Source organism: Sitodiplosis mosellana, unplaced genomic scaffold (assembly GCF_009176505.1).
Source record: "Sitodiplosis mosellana isolate CC-2019 unplaced genomic scaffold, AAFC_SMos_1.0 Smas_scaffold_1, whole genome shotgun sequence".
In the NCBI taxonomy this organism is placed as follows: Eukaryota; Metazoa; Arthropoda; class Insecta; order Diptera; family Cecidomyiidae; genus Sitodiplosis; species Sitodiplosis mosellana.
The window spans coordinates 17,132,707-17,149,197 of NW_022595244.1; the positions used below are offsets into that span (position 1 = coordinate 17,132,707).

Genomic DNA, 16,491 nt, shown 5'->3' on the forward strand with positions numbered 1-16,491 from the left:
CGCATTCGAAGTGAGCAGTGAAAAATACAAAAGCAGCCAAAATAAATTGTAATCGTGTGATGTAGCGGTTGTTTGACAACATTACCGAATGCGCACGCCAAATGCCAAACGAATTCGTTTTGTTTTTTCCTTTTCGTTTTCGTTAAATAGGTGAATTATATTTAATTAATTGTATTTGTTTTTCTGGCGAAACAATGCTGAGGTATTTGCTTGTGCCATTTGTTATGGACGACAACTTCAATTGCTTGTTTTCCTCGCACTTTGGTTCTTAGCCAAAATTGTACGTTTTCGAAATAGTATTTTAATGTAATTTGAGAAGAGCAATTCATAAGCTATTTTCCGCGTGCGTTTTTTTCCTCCGTTTGTGTGTGTATTTTCCTTTTTCATTTGAGATAGAATAAAAACGATGGAAAACAAAGAGAAAAAAATGTATTTTTTTTAGGGTAGTTGCATTGCACGCTCCTTTGCATTTTTAATTTGATTTCTTTTTTTTCTGTGTGTTGAATGTTCCATTGTTTTTGCTTGGGGTAGAAAAAAAATATGCAAAGATAAAAAGATTATGCTCGACACGATGGCCTTTGAGATGTGGTGAACAACAAACGGAAGCAAACAATGACGAGTTTTTAATTCCTGCTCAAGTAGTTAAACAAATTAAGCAATTTAACCGACCACAAGGAATTGAAGAGAAGAAAAAACGAAGAAATAAACGACCTAAAATTAAATCTTATTAGAGCAAATGACGAATTTTTAATGACGATTTGCCTTAAGCCAAAAGTCTATTTATTACGAAAAAAATATGATCCTGTCACTTCATAAGTAAAATTAATTACAGTTGAGCTCTAATTTCGGCAGGGCAACAAACGAACATTTCCGGGAAATTCACAATAAGAGGTAGGCATTAAGGAATATAAATTCTAATATTTCAATGTAATAAGCAACAGGTGAGTTGGTGCATGAACAAAAGTCACATATCATCCAAATACACACACACACCTAAAATTACCTCAATAAAAAAAACACTCAACGATGGAATCAGTGACAACTAAACGTCACCATACTGCCACTGCGTACGAAACGAAATAGAAAGAAAAAGAGATCCGACGCGATAACATCTACAATGCGTTAGAAAGGGGACTGTGTGTGTGTGTGCAGGCGAAACAGAAAAACCAAAAGATATGACAATGATAGACCGAAAATATTTGCTCGTACGACAAGTTCTATTGTTTTCTTCTTCTTTTTTTTCTTATTCGGTTCCGAAGTTCCGATGAATTTGAAGGGAAAAACCAAATAAATAACAGACAAACGATAGGAATGTGCTTACCACATTCCCAGCGAAAAAAAAAATCAACACAAAGAATTGCCGAACTGTGGAGATATGTGTTGCGTTAAATGTGACAAAAGACGATAAAAATCCACCCTCATGTTTTTATTTTCCAATTCTGGTGCTGCTTTTTTTTCTCGTTCGGTTTTTTTTTTCTTCGCTTCCACCATCAAATATACTGCGAGTGGCTCTTGCAGCATGCTGGTTGTTATTGGATTCGGCTTATGCTGATGGTGATGTTAAGCCAAAGTCACTCGTATCCGATTGCAATTCACTCTCAATGCTCTCGATATCATGCCGCCGGTGGTTGATACAACCATTTGTGTTCGCAATCATGTCACAAAAAAGGCAATATGTGAACCAGAAAAAAGCCGTCTAAGACGACAAGCGAAATGGCTCTTCAATGAAGGGGGAGCAAATCGAACAACAAACTCCGGCATTTCCATTGATGGCTGCTATTATTCCTGTAATTTTTACCACGCATTTGTTTGCTTTTTGTTAATGGTTCTGCGTGGATATTTTTTTTTTTCGTTGCCATTTACTGCACTTAACATCAATTGGCACACTTTACGAACACCCTGCGATAAATCTATTCGCTTCGAATGCCGGGGATATTGATACCCGAATCATAATCAAAATTGATGATTTTCGAAGAGATTATGAAAACCGAACAATTGATTTATTAGCTAATAAGTGATTTTACCTCGATTCTTCGAAAATCGTTCCAGAGTGTAAACAACGTGCGTGCGTCTATATCTGTGCTTGTGCTCGTGTTTGCATGTACTTTATGCTGTGCAGATAATGTTGGGATAGTTTTCAATTTTGCAAAAGTTATGTTTATGGCAGACAAATGAGAGTCTAGGTAATTGTCAAAGGACGATGTAGACTAATAAACTTTCTACGTTCTCCTTTATTCCTGACCGCAACACGTACTTGATTCTCGGAACAGAGATAGACATATAGAAAGTCTTTGAACGCAATACATGCACTGCATAGAAGAATGTTTTATGATTTTCCTACCGAAAGACAAGATGTGCGCCTTTGACTTTTAACCGCAAGGAACATTGGTGCAGGGCACATGTTCAATTATTTAAATTAATTAGAAAAATTTTCCACATCAAAATGCCTGCCACAACGTCCAGTGGTCGAACGATGCAATAAATGTGGTTTGATCAACGTCTCTCTGGTGGCCAGTTAAGAAGGGAACGAACATTTACAGCATTTCGAGAATGCACTGCATAGAAATAATAATGCAACTGGAGAAACAAACACACCACTGCTATAATTTCTTGTAATTTTCGGAGGGTATGGCGTCCATACCATGGACTATTTATGGATTGATCGTGACGTTTACAATATTAAAATTGAAATGATTCTGGAATGCAGTTTTCCATTCGGTTTTCTTTTGATTCTTTGTTGAACATTGTTTTAAAATCCCTTTTCAGGTCAATCGGTCTAATAAAATCGTCAGTGTGGAACACAATTGCATTGACAACTTGATGCATTTTCCCACGTGTTACGAAAACGGCGATTCGAAATGTAATAATTTAATCGTCATAAATGAAGCGTTCATATTTGCGATTGCAACTAAAACTAATTACAATAATATGATAAGTTCCATGAAAGGCCGTAGAATGAAAAAAAAAAAATAAAATCCTTATTATTTTGATGTAACGTTGACGAGCTTTTTAATTTGTGTTTAAAAGATTTGCTAAACATGCAATTCAACAACAGAATCGTGCATGATAATGCCGTGAAGCCAGCCGTTGCAATCGAGAGAGCTGCACGAGCATCTCAACGATCGACACATTAAAGAACGTTTTAATGAAAGAAAAACAAAACGTTCCTAGTACAAAGTTGTATTTTGTCTGGTTTGCCAAACACAGCACTTGCCTCTCTCGACACAGCGACCGGTGGAAGATGGAAAAAAAAGCACAGTGGAAAAACAGCAAACGCAAACATATAATTTGATATCGTGTTATTATTTGAACTAAATCGATTGCATCGACTACTGACTCCTAATGCTGGCGATGACTCATCTCATTTCTTGCGGTTTTCAGATCGTCTCGGAGCCTCTTTTGTTGACAGCAACGTCACAGAGACGGTCGACCGGTCGCGCAGTGCAACTCGATTCCTTCTGGTCGGGTTCAACAGAACAATTTAAATTATGTCTGTTATTTTATGAAAATTATCAAGCAATCTCGAGACCTATGAGTGAGTGAGTGAGTGAGTGTGTGCTTGCTTGCTCTCTGTACACCAAATTGCACATTCAACCGTACACTGAACAACGAAAACCTTCAAATATGTATAGCTTATAAGGCACAAATCTTCTTCCATCGATTCGGTACACGAAGACGACGCGCGGTGCAAAGGATTTTTACTTTCCGGCCATCACATTGCTGCCGCACCGGCAATGAAAAACCGAACAAAATGAAAAATTATCCACTGAAATTGTTTCACCTTTCTGCAATAAACTAATCAACTTATTCATCAAGTGCTCCGTACGTACGTTATGTGTGCCGTGCTGTGCTGTTTGACTCGCTTGCCATGGTATGCATAGTTTGGCCGGTTATCTCTTTCGCATTTGCCACTCAGTTTCTTTCCAATTTTTATGAAGCTTTTCGAATCGACAATTGAACGGGTAAAAAAAAAAAATGTGGAAGCAGGAGCTGTGCAGCGATAGCAAGCAGCAACATAAAACGACACACATCGGAATGTATATGCACGTTTGTGTTGCACACACGCGATGCTTTCGAAAAATTCCCACGTCAAGAATATAGAATTTTAAGCATAATCCATAATGTGTGAAATTCAGTATATCCCTGTTGCAGAAAAAAAGCGGCTAATAAAAACAACGAAATATTATCGACGGCAATACAAAAGATAACAATGAAGGGAAAGAGGCAGCGAGCACATCGAAATGAGAAAAAAAACCAACACACAGAGAAGATTGTGTGTTGTGCACATAGCATCCAAGAGCACAATGCTCAAGTGGTGATGATGACGAACACAAAAAGTGCTTAGTTATACTGGTTCACATATCGCGCGTCATGGGCGAATGTCGATTGGACGGACGGACGAGTCGTCGTTGCATGTTCAGCGCTGATTTCTGTTTTTCCTCTGTTTTGCATTATTTTGTTTATTTTCGTTGCAAATGCTCTTATTTAATCGACCGAAATGAAAAGAATCAAAATGTGCACGAATAAGAAAAACGGCACGGCAAATCTTTGTACCCAGCAATCAATGCCGCAGCTCGACAACTGTTTAGCAAGTATTTCACTCATTGCCAATTTTAATTTTTCCTTCTCATAATGCGATCTAAAGACATAAAAATTCGATTGATAACTTAAGCAAAACGATCCACAGAAGTACCACAAATGAGCGAACATTGGCAGGAGCAACGAAGCAATGGAAAAGAATGCCATTTCGTTAAGAAAAAAAGAGAAGTAGTAGTCGTGACTTGGAGGACGTACAAATTGCACGCACATACAACATCATTGTTAACATGCCAAAGATCAGCTCTGGATGCAATGAAAAGCGAACGAGTGAGCGAGCGAGCGGAAGAGGGAGAGAGATGAGCATTTTGAAATAATAAAGCATCTCGATGAACTTTTTCCGTGAGTTGGGTGATGTGTGATACTGTTTTATGTTTTGCTGGACATAATGTTTATTTGGCGTAGCTGCGGTTTTTATTTGCCTCAGATGCGGTAAATTAGCGTCAAAACACTTACAATAATGATACGATATGCGGCCTTTGCAAATTACGAATTGGTTTTAATGGCAAATCAAATGTGTATGAACATCACCACGAAGTCGCCAACATTGAAAAAAAAATACTCCGGTAAAGTATTTATCATGTAGGATTTTGCGGTTGGCGCGATACGACTCTTCACCGTGTTTCGACGGCCCATAGACAAAAGCCTATGTTGATTGGTAGTAAAACGGGTCAACGCTACAAGTTGCATGAAGAAGTAGTTAAACTTCTTGATTATTTTCGTTACGATTTTGATTCGTGCCGACGGTCATGGAATAGAAACGCTTCTATACATTCCATCATATCGATGGCTCATCACTACTCCTTCATAAGCTGCGCAAACATGATGTATATATGTATCATGTTTTAACGGATATGTTACGCAATTTGCCAATTCGTTATCTCGAATTGACTTGAAAATCAACATTTGTGGTGCTTTCCTTTGAATTCTTGCATACAGTGGATCTTTTCAAGTCAATTATCAACTAAATGAATGATGCTATGAAAAAGAAGTTTCAAGAATGAAGCAACCTTGGCGTTTCCCACGCTGTGTATGCGCTAGCAAACAAGAGAACTCCTCTCATTTTTTTCCCTCCGTCTTCAACTTTTATGATTTCACGCATTGAAACGCGCACAAAACGCCAAATGCATATTACTGGATTCGGGTTATCGCTCATCGGTTTTGGATAATTATTAGGATGGGCTTTGAAATCGCATAAATAACGAATGCACGCATCTTTCGTTCACGAAAAATTCCTGCTAAATTGAAAATGTTGCTTTTTTTCCCCCTCGCAATTCAAAGTACTTTGAATTTTTTTTGACCGATGTTTCATCTCGCCTGAGAAGATAGCTCATTTGGATTTCATTGAGAAACCTTTGGCGAAAAGATGGATCGATGCAAAGTTTTTGTTGAATGAAATAAATTTTGTGAATTATTTTCGAGGACTGCTCTAGGCTATATATAGTAAATTTAGCGTGAAAATGAGCACGAATTCCGTTAGATTCATTCAAAAATTGAACAATACCTCCATATCAATACCAACGAATATCAGAGAGAGGAAGAATACATTTTTTGCCGAAAAAAAATCTTATTATAAATCTGGAAGTCAGTTAATATTTTTAAACAGAAGCCAATTTTTCGAAGGTGTCGATGCGTGGAATGCACTTATTTTTTTTTCTTCTCTGCAGAGCTTCAAATATGTAAATTGAAAATGCGCGTAATGCAAATAAAGTGACCAACGGAACGTGATATAAGAAACGATGAGCGCGACGACGAAATTCACATTTGTGGTGTGTGCCAGGAATGTTCGCGCAACGCTCAAGCTCATGTCGTTTTAATTAAAACCGAGATAACGATGCTGTGATAAGGCGCGCACAGCAATCGGTTTTACCTGATTTAATGTTAAAACGATGTTTGAAATCGTGTCGAGATAATGCAATATTACAAATATATGCAGTGCATTTGATAATAAGGCATCGCAATGCAAACCGTTTTTTTTCTTCGAAGAGCTTCGCGGCAGTGCAAAGTGTCACAGCATCCATTAAGTGTGGCTGCATACATTTTGAATCCGACGACAGTTTCAGATTAAGCAAAAATTACGAACATCTGACACCTCAGGTCAATTTAACCGGTCCTCAGTCGGTCCTCAGGAATTCATTATAGGAAAATTTGAAAAATTTGCATTCCTTCATTTTGGAAAAAAGGAAGAAAGAAAAACAGCGGTAAAATATTCAAATTCAAGTGACGCAAAAAATTTTATTGCCTTGAGTTCTGGCTGAATATTAACAACTGTATTAAAAATTTAACTATTTTGATTGCGCGATTCCAAGCGTTCTTATACCAGCACCCATCGTCATCTCATGCACATACGTTTCAAATGTTCGCTTCTCATCTCAAGTTAATTTCACTTCTTGTTGGAGTTGATGTGACGCGTATCTACTGTAATGAAGCACAATTAACCCCTCTGAATTGGTGTCATTCACGATGCATAGAGCATTCAAACTAATTTACACCGACGAACATGATGTCGCTTTTATTCATCCCGGTATTTTCGCTGTGCGATTGAATCGCGCGTTGAAATATTCAAATTTAATCACAACAGTTAACAAATTATTCATTCGATTTACGCGGTTGCAGCATATAGTGATGGAAAAATTTCCGCACTGAATTATTGAAACCTGTTCTGAAAATGTTAACGAGCGAAAACGACGCGTCGCATCGTTTTGATACAATCGAAATGATGTTATCACTTCAAAGTAAATCGTCGCCGGGGCCTCCTGAACTGAAAATGGATTTAGATAATTTCTTTTTTGGCATTCTTTGTACTAATATTCGCTTCGCTTCGGGGTGGATGACATGGCACAACAAAGCCAAAAGAAAACATTGTCACGGCTGATCAGAAAAAAATATCATCAAGAGTGGCATGGCTCAGCTTACAATATCACACACAGCTGAAAAAATGAAATATTAAAATTCAATGTTCCTTCTTCCTGTTTGATCTGAAGATTAAATAAAAGGCAGCCCAACGAAATGCATGAATTTTCATATTTTAACAGACAGTCGGAATTCGTCGGGTGAAAAGGGGAACTTCTTCTTCCGTATACTTTTCCGTCTCGTAAACATTTAGATTTACTTACGCATCATTTCTTCAGCGATTATGTAATTGTACAATTGTTTTCTTTTTCATGTACTGACTCTGTCTCTTTAACGCATACAACTCCTCATTGCTTCCAAGAATCGCCCTCTTTTTATGCACTGCGCTCGCATTTTGATTGTCGTCTCTGTTGTATTTTCCGCCTGCACGATATTTTTGTCATACAAAACACTTGGTGTGTTGGGCGAGGGTTAGAGGCTATGAATTTTGTCGAAACACGAAAAGAAAATTCGGAAAACGAAACAAACAGCGAGGTCTTGCTATTCTTGATCTCTGGACTTTTGTCGAGTGAAACAAAAACATTAAAAATTTAATAACGAAAACAAACACGCGTGTGTCTCTATCTCAGTCGCCGAGCACGACACAAACGTTAGCTAATAAGCGAATAGAAATTTATTTTACGCAAATTTTATTTCCAACCGAGCGAATATTAGAATTTTTGCCTATCGTTTGAACATTTTCAGGCGGATACTTTCCGAACTGTCACATTGTTTCTCTTATTAATTTATTCCGCGGATGTTTCGGATTTATTTGATGTTTATCGCATGGTTTAATCTTAAGAGTCGTTTTCTTTCAATTGCAATTCCATCGAATAGACCAATCGCATTTTGAGAAGAGATTTAAAGTACTTTTGCTCCATCAAATATGGCAATTAAAGCACAAATTATTTACTTATCCTTGCATATAGATCCGATTGCTTTCCCGTTCCCACAGATTGCATAGACTATTATCGATGCTTTTCATCTTAATCTATTTGTTTTCGGATCAATTTTTTGAAATTAGGGATTTCTTAATTGGCCAGATAAATGCGTTCAATTACAAGATTACAATACATTTGGTATTGAACTCATAGAAAATCGTATCAGTCAGTGCTCGAAGGTAAATCTTTTTTTCCACGAAAATTGTTTCGATTCCAGTGGGAAAATCCGACGTTCATCAAGCGTAATTTGATTATTCGGCAAAAAGGAAAATAAATAAAAAAATACTTACTCATTCTTTTGTTGGGAGCGCTTCCCTTGCGGAAGAACGGCATGCAAAATGTCAACAAATGAACACAGCATGACAAGCTCAAGCGTGTTCGGAAACATATTCAAAATGATGCGGCTGTTGCCATTTGCAAGTGCGTCGCTTGTCTCTCCGCTTGTGTGGTGTGGGATCTAATTTACACTTTGTATTTGCATATCAAACACTGTGTTTACGCAGCTTAACCGAAAATTATGTCATTTCCATGGCATTGTAAAATTGAGCGAAAGAAAAACTAATTGTGTCGTCTATTATTCAATTTGACGGCGCTGACATTGATACACAACCAGTGGCACAAAACAGATGAATGGCACTCGGCAGCCAAGTGATCAACGCGTAGATGAAAAGAGGGTGATTGAATAGAGTGTGAACACTGTAAACAATATCATGGGGATGTAACCATCAATTTTAATGTTTCTGCTCGCGCGAACATCAACACTCCTCAGCCATCGTTTTGCATTTGCCGCGAATGCAAAATCTGAAAATTGTGAATAAAATGCCAAGTAATGTCATGTTTACATTGTGTTTATCATTTATCACAAAACCAAATTGGGCGCTAGTATTTTTCATTTCGGATTTGAGTGGAATTTCATTTGCCCAGAAATAAAATGACAGTTTCGTATATAAAGTGCTGGTTGAGCGGGGGGATACCACCGATGCATATTAAATGGGATTTGCTTCATAAATAATTGACCACTGCACGGTGCAAGCAAAACAAGAGCCGCAATCAACGGTTCTGAAACTGAATCAACCGAAGAGTTCGCTTAATGGCAAATAACTCAAAATGAATTCTTGCGTTCGGCATTCCTTTTGCATATTAATAAAAATGCGTGTGCCGATGCATGTGCTATTGATTTTGAGCTTGGTTATTTTGATCACGTACCGCAGCATGCGGCGTAGGATGTTCAAGTGACGATAACTTACTTGGTGTTTGCAAACGACGATGACCATATGAGGTTCACAAATGATGTGACACGCGCTCAAACTTCCTCTAAGTGGATACGAGGTAATAAACAATTAAGCACATCATTTTGCTGCCATACGATGGCCACCCGACAAGCGGTTCCTTCAAACGCATTTTCTTATCTCGACAATAACAATGAGACGCAAACTGAGCCAAAGCTATGCATTTGCGATGATTGCCTCGGAAATAACAAAGCTAATAAGATGCCTGAGAGTGCGATGTGCTCTCACTTCATTTTATCGATGTTTCGACTTCGTCCGCACGAAAAGTTGGTGAATGGAAGTGTTGATGAAATTGAGTTGAAAGAATTTCATTAACTACTCGCAATTGACATTTTGTTCTTTGGTGCCATGCCATTTGCTCGACGTTGTTGTGACTCGGTTGTTTTGTTCTTATGAAATGCCGTTCATTTTGTGGGATTTTCGATGGAAGAAGAAGAGTTTTCGGCGTTCGGTTTGTATTAGAAATGAGCAAGAATAACGGCCTTTTCAACCACAATGACATATTTGCACCTCATCAATTTCAGATGTTTTTTTTTTTCTTCTTCTCTTTTTTCTTGGCAACCTCCCCCAAATATCCCGAATCTGAAAACTTTTCTTGTTAAACACTAACTAATCAACAATATTAATCGGATGTGACAGCGGTACGAAGCACAAAATTTATGTTGGTTCAACTCATCGATGTCAGCATTTCACCATTGTTATCTCGAACACTGCGAAAATCACCCCACAATTTTTGCGATAGACCGTTTTTTTTACTTCTTCTCATCTTCTTTCGTCAAAAAGTTTTTTTTTTCCTACTGCAATGAGAATGTCTTGAGCAAAAAAGCCAAACAACAAACAAAGCATGAAATCGTATTAAGTGGCTCTCCATTAAAAAAAAATCTTTGTTGTTTTCTTTTCTATCGACAAGTCTCCCCCTTCATTTGGTATCTTTGGATAATGCTGATATTCCCAATGCAAACTCACATACATTGTGATTGGCGATGGGTTTTCTCTCTTGTTTTGACCTTAAAACATTCATCGATGAATTGTAAATACGACGCGTGTTTTTTCTTTTCCACCACAAATCTCGATGTAAATCAAACAAATTCACATGAATAAATAAACAAAATAGAAGACTTTTTCGCACAAAACATCTTTATCGACGTTCTAAACTGCACCTAGTATTCCTTTGGAATATTGTTGAAGTTGTGAAGTTAAGCGCCAATTCGCAGTTGAACTGATTAAATGCATCTGGGTCATCCTCCGTCGAATCCGTAACTGTCAAGATCTGTTGGCTTTGATGTGTTTGGCATGCAAGATTTTAAGGGACTTTGTATCTCATTCCCAAACGGTTTTTAAAACCCTTTTCTGCCGTTTCGACCAAACTCTTTGCATTCGAAACATTTCAATGATGTCAAACTGTTCGAAATACGAGCTCCCGTTATCATCGCACTCGCATACACCGTCGGTATGATTTTGTACCAAAATTCATGCGCTGTTTCACAGAATTGCTGATGTTTTCACGTCACTCTTTGACTCTGCTCTGAACATAATCACATTATGTTCGCCCACCACGAACGCACTGCTTTCGGCAATAAAACATCATATCGGCGAAAAAAAGGATTTCACTTTGACACAACCAATTACAAGCAATGAGTGTATGGCTTTGCAAAAAAAAAACATTCTTTTGTGCGAACGGTTCATTCAATTTCATTGTGAAAATGAAATTTTGCAATCAAATTGTGATGCGCTATTGCAGATATCGAAAGCATCGAACTGACAGCTAACATTCGTGTAACCAGTTTTTAAATTGAATTTTTCTTTTGGCCACACAATAATTTGCTCTCTTTGTGCAACTGAAACGCATTTACACACCACAGCTTTACATCACTCGTGGCGATTTTTCCTCAATTTTCTCTCATGTGCTGATTGTAAATGGAAATTTCAAAAAGCCATTCATTGTCCATGTTGAATTTCATCAATGTAGCAATTTGCTACTGCGATATTATTGACTGAATTCTCGGGGGATTTTCATTCGTGAAATCATCCACTCTCTCACACACAAATGAATACAAAGTCAATTTTACATTGGTCAAATTCATTTCGAACGAGTTTCGCCAGTTGTCAGTGATTACATAAAATGATGGTTTTTCTCTCTCTTTCTCTCGAGCGGGAGCTGGTTGTCAGCTTCACGTTTTCGCTCATCACAATACAGAGTGTGAGAGACGTATCGAAATCACTTGTTCAGACTGGAACATGCGTCATTCATACCCATTCAATGAAGTTGTAATTGAACATTTTGGCCAACGGTGCCAGAAAAATGTTCATCGCAGGAAATTGTGAAAAGAAATTATGGAAACACCTCGTTGGATTCCACACTGAATTAACATAATTTCGTGTATTAAACATTGTCCTACGTACTTTGGCACATCTGCATGCATTTCAAAAATCATTAAAGAGAAAATTTCGGGTGTATTTTTTTTTTCTAGTCGGGAAATTGTGCACCCCACGATTAGAAAATCTCCAGGTCCAAAGAAAACGTGACGGAAGAAAGAAAGAAACGTCGAAAAGCTTTTTAATGTAAATGAGCACGCAATAAATTTGCCATAAATAACCGAATCAAAAATTCCTACAGGTTCTTTTTTTTTAATTAAAACCAATTTCATCTAACGCTCCGACGACGGACGCCTGCACCATTTCACAATCGTCGATGTGAAATAACAAGCGCAATGAGATATTCATGGCCAATTTGTCATTAAAATGGAGGTAATTATGTGGTGTGTGGATGTCAGTGACGCGTTTAAAAGTGAAATTGAAACCGAAATTGAAATAACGGAGCGAGAAAAAAAAAGTAAAAAAAAGAGTCGCATATCGGCTTAGGAAACGCACCACTTAGACGGCGGTTATTAGCTTAAATAGGCGAAATTAATAGGTTTATGTGCGGTTTTGTCTAATGTAGCACACAACCCTCTTAATGTTGATCATATTTTTCCCTCTCTCGCTCCTCCTTGTTATTTCTTCAATATTCATGTATCAAAGTCACTCTCACACATCTTCAATTAATGTTCGCATTTTTTTCTCGGCAATTTTTTTCGTCAATGCTTTCCTGTCGAAAAAACACTTGTTCCGTTGTGTAGAAGCAGAGAAGAAAAAAAAATGTTGGAACTGGAAAGGCTGAACATTTTTCGTCGCGGTTCACTTCTGTTCATTTTTCCTGTGGTCGTTTACAGTGTTGCCTTTTAATTATACGCATTGAAACCCACAGGATCTCATTAAAGAAACATAAATACTCGGTTTTAGCCTAATGTAAACATCAAATCCACATTTACTCTATGATTTTCTATTTGCGTTACTGTCGCTGCTTTCGGGCGTCACCATGTTTCGGCTAGATAGATTTTCAGCGCGTGTGATAGGAAACAACAGATGATTCGCTTTTTCCGAAACGAGAGCGAGATAAATGTAAACTGATACCGGCTGTGCCCAGAAGGCACATTTGGGAAAGAACAGCATTTAGATATTATATATGCGTTTGATGACGATTTCATTCGCATTCGCTGACATCCTCTAAACAAGCGCGTTTTCTTTGTGAAGTTAGAAAGAAGAAGAAGAGAAAAAAACCGTCGCCTTTTGAACTATTTCCATTAAGAAGATTAAACGCTTAATTGAATTAAAATAAGTCAGATCCATTGGAAACGCGGTCGCGTACAGAAAAAGCAACCACCTCTACACAAGTCGCATTAAATTTGTGGAGCAATTCGTGGTTTCGTTCAAATTAGCATCAAAAGAATATGCTCGTGGCAACATGTTTGTTGTTTCAAACGAAAATACACACACAAAAAGTATAACAGAACACGACTGTTCCATAAATGATGCGTCTCAATTGCCACCAATCACATGCAGATGACTGGCTCCTTCTTTGCAGTGGTAAATCAGAAATTTAAAATCACACAAATATTTTTCATTTAATTTGCAAACATTTAACATGTTCGTTTCGATGAAACTAAACTGCCATGCCTGTTACTAATGTGCAAATTCGAAAACGTATTTTAATTTCTATAAATTTAGATTGTCATTTGCAGAACACTGTGAGAAGCAAGCAAATTCGCTTTGTCGTTTCATGTGTAAGTGATAAATGGTTTAGCTTCTCGCGAAAATATTCCACTTTTTTCCACGCAAAGCAACTGTTGAGGAAATCGGAAGAATATAAGAGGGAAGAAGTATGTTACATTTAGAAAATTTGAAACAGTGAAATAATCAAAATTCGCACTCAAACCGATTGCTCAACTGTATTATGAATTAAGCGCTGTACTTTGAAATAGAAATAGAACGGAACAGAACAGCAATGAACATTGTAAATTCATCACATTTTCCCTATGCATACTCATTGCGTCGAGTGTATGAAACTAATTTCCAGTTAAAAAAAAGTTGCGGCTGCACGATTTTTCTTCGAGATGAAGAATTCAAGATGCGATTTCTGGTCGACGCCATAAAAATGGTCATTCTGATGAATAATATGTAATTTTTTTGTTGCACCCAAGGGATGCCATTTCACAACTACTTGGTTACAAAATTGATACGAACGCAACGACGAAAATCATTGTGCTGTGGCGAACACAAAGGAAAAGCCAATTGACCACTAAATATTTACGACCTGTTTTCATAATAATGCCATTTGTATGTGCCACAAACCCTTTTTCGGTCATTTGTCAATATACGGCCAAATTTATTGTTTCATTTTTTCCTCGAACTCGCGCGCTGATACGGCCAGTGGCTGTTTTTTTTTGTGGTGGCGATCACAGGAAATACACAAAAAACACATCGATTTCAATTCAAACAATTTCACACAATGCTAAATGCATATTTGTGCGCATATGGCCTCAAGTTTGGGTGGTGCTTTTTTTCTCTCTATCACAGCCTAAAATTCATGCGAACAACGCTCGGGGTCAAAGTCACCAGTGCGCTGCTACATAAAATATTCAACCAACTCTTGGCATCGTCCTATCATTTTCATTCGCTTTGCTTGCTCATTTTAATGCCATATCATTTGTATTTTTTATGTCCTGACTCTCTCTCTCTCTCTCTCTCTCTCTCTCTCTCTCTCTGTATGTCGTTTTTTCTTCGCTTTGCTCCACACGCGTTTGCCAACACTTTCCACTTCTCATGCAACCCGATATTGCAATGAATTGGAAAAGTGTTATTTTTTCACAATTTATCGTTCGACTGAAATACGGAACCATTTCACATCGTTCAGGCGACCCAATCTGCTAATAATATCGATGTTGGAACATTCGCTTTGCCGCGTTCGTTCACATTTTTTCCCCTGTACCAGCCTTTTGATGTATTCCAGTTAATATATTCAGCACCGGAAAAACTGTGGCTACTATATGAAATTGGATTTTTATTTTGTGGAAACTACCCTTTTTCAGTGCACACAATCTCATCCACTTTCAATACTCTTCAAATCAAAACGCATACTGAGTACGTGTATACTGAAACAAAAAATGAATTGAAAACGGTCAACTTGCAGCCATTCAATGCTCATCTATCGTTGAATATCACATGAATTCCCTAGAAAAACTGCTGAACTAAAGCCGAATATGCAAACAAGCCAATGTGAACACATTGAATTCTACTTTTATTGGAAAAATTTTCATCGCAAAAGAATAAATTGAAAATGGGTTCATGAAAGTAGCTCCTTTTTTTCAATAGAAAGTTCTGGAACAGTTTCAGTTTTAGTATTCTTTTATCACATCAAATGAGTTGGCATTCAATTTATCGAATGAAATCGTATCGCATCGCATCGCATCATCTACGACAAATGTGCAGGGAATAAATATTGAACACGTTTTCAACCTAGGCAAGGCATCTCTTATGTGGAATTAGATAAGATAGCATTCAGTCTACATGAACAACAAAGAAAGTCACAATCATTTTTTACAGAATTTTTTTCTTCATCGATTTGGGTCATTGCGGTTGAATCGTAGTGGATTTTAAAACGGAAAAATCATTAAAACTGCTTCAAACTGAAAGTCACAATGAGCCGTGGATAGTTCACGAAATCATTAAGGTTCGTAGAAACAAGGGAATTACATTTACTTGTGCTATTAATTCTTCTCATTGGACACATGAGCGCTTCGTCGCACTTAATTCACCTATTAACGGCAACATGATTTTGCATTTATCTGTTGTTACCTTTCCATAGTTTATGTCTACTATACGCAAGAGGTGAAATCGGCATTTGTGATATCGATCCAGCAAGCAGGAGATACTTTCAGTTGATGTTGCTAGCAACGACAGTAAAACCATTGCGATTTTCTCCATCTACATCACCAGCACTACGACCGCATTTAGAGTATAGGATCGTCGCTGGGGATTAATTTAGTTAACCAAACAATAAAATATTGTGAGCAACTTTACCATTTTTCTCTTTGGAAATAAATGATTGTGTCAACTTAGCTTTGGATACCAATGTGTCAATAGGTAACTATATCGAAACTATTAACCGGAATTATCATCGGTATTATTCTCAGTCAAAAAAACGGTAGTAAACGGTGAAATAATTTGAAATTATTTTGAGCAAATGAAACAAACAGTTTGTTTAAAAATGAAATATTGAGATAAACCTTTGGTTTTGTTCCGAAAGTGTTGCGGATTCGTTATTATTTTACATCAAGAACCGTTTTAAAGATTTATTTCGATGAAGAATGTAAGAAAAATACTTTGAAAATCGTCGCACAATGGACAAAAAACGAATAAAGAACAATTTGAAAACCGATAAATGTGCTGCTTCT

The 16,491-nt window shown here is 37.4% G+C and overlaps 1 protein-coding gene across 1 annotated transcript in view; it reads right to left on the bottom strand.

The window, feature by feature from the left end:
• LOC129575250 (protein canopy 4) overlaps nucleotides 1–16,491 on the bottom strand; it is a 381,491-nt gene that overhangs the window by 277,424 nt on the left and 87,576 nt on the right. The window lies entirely within an intron of this gene.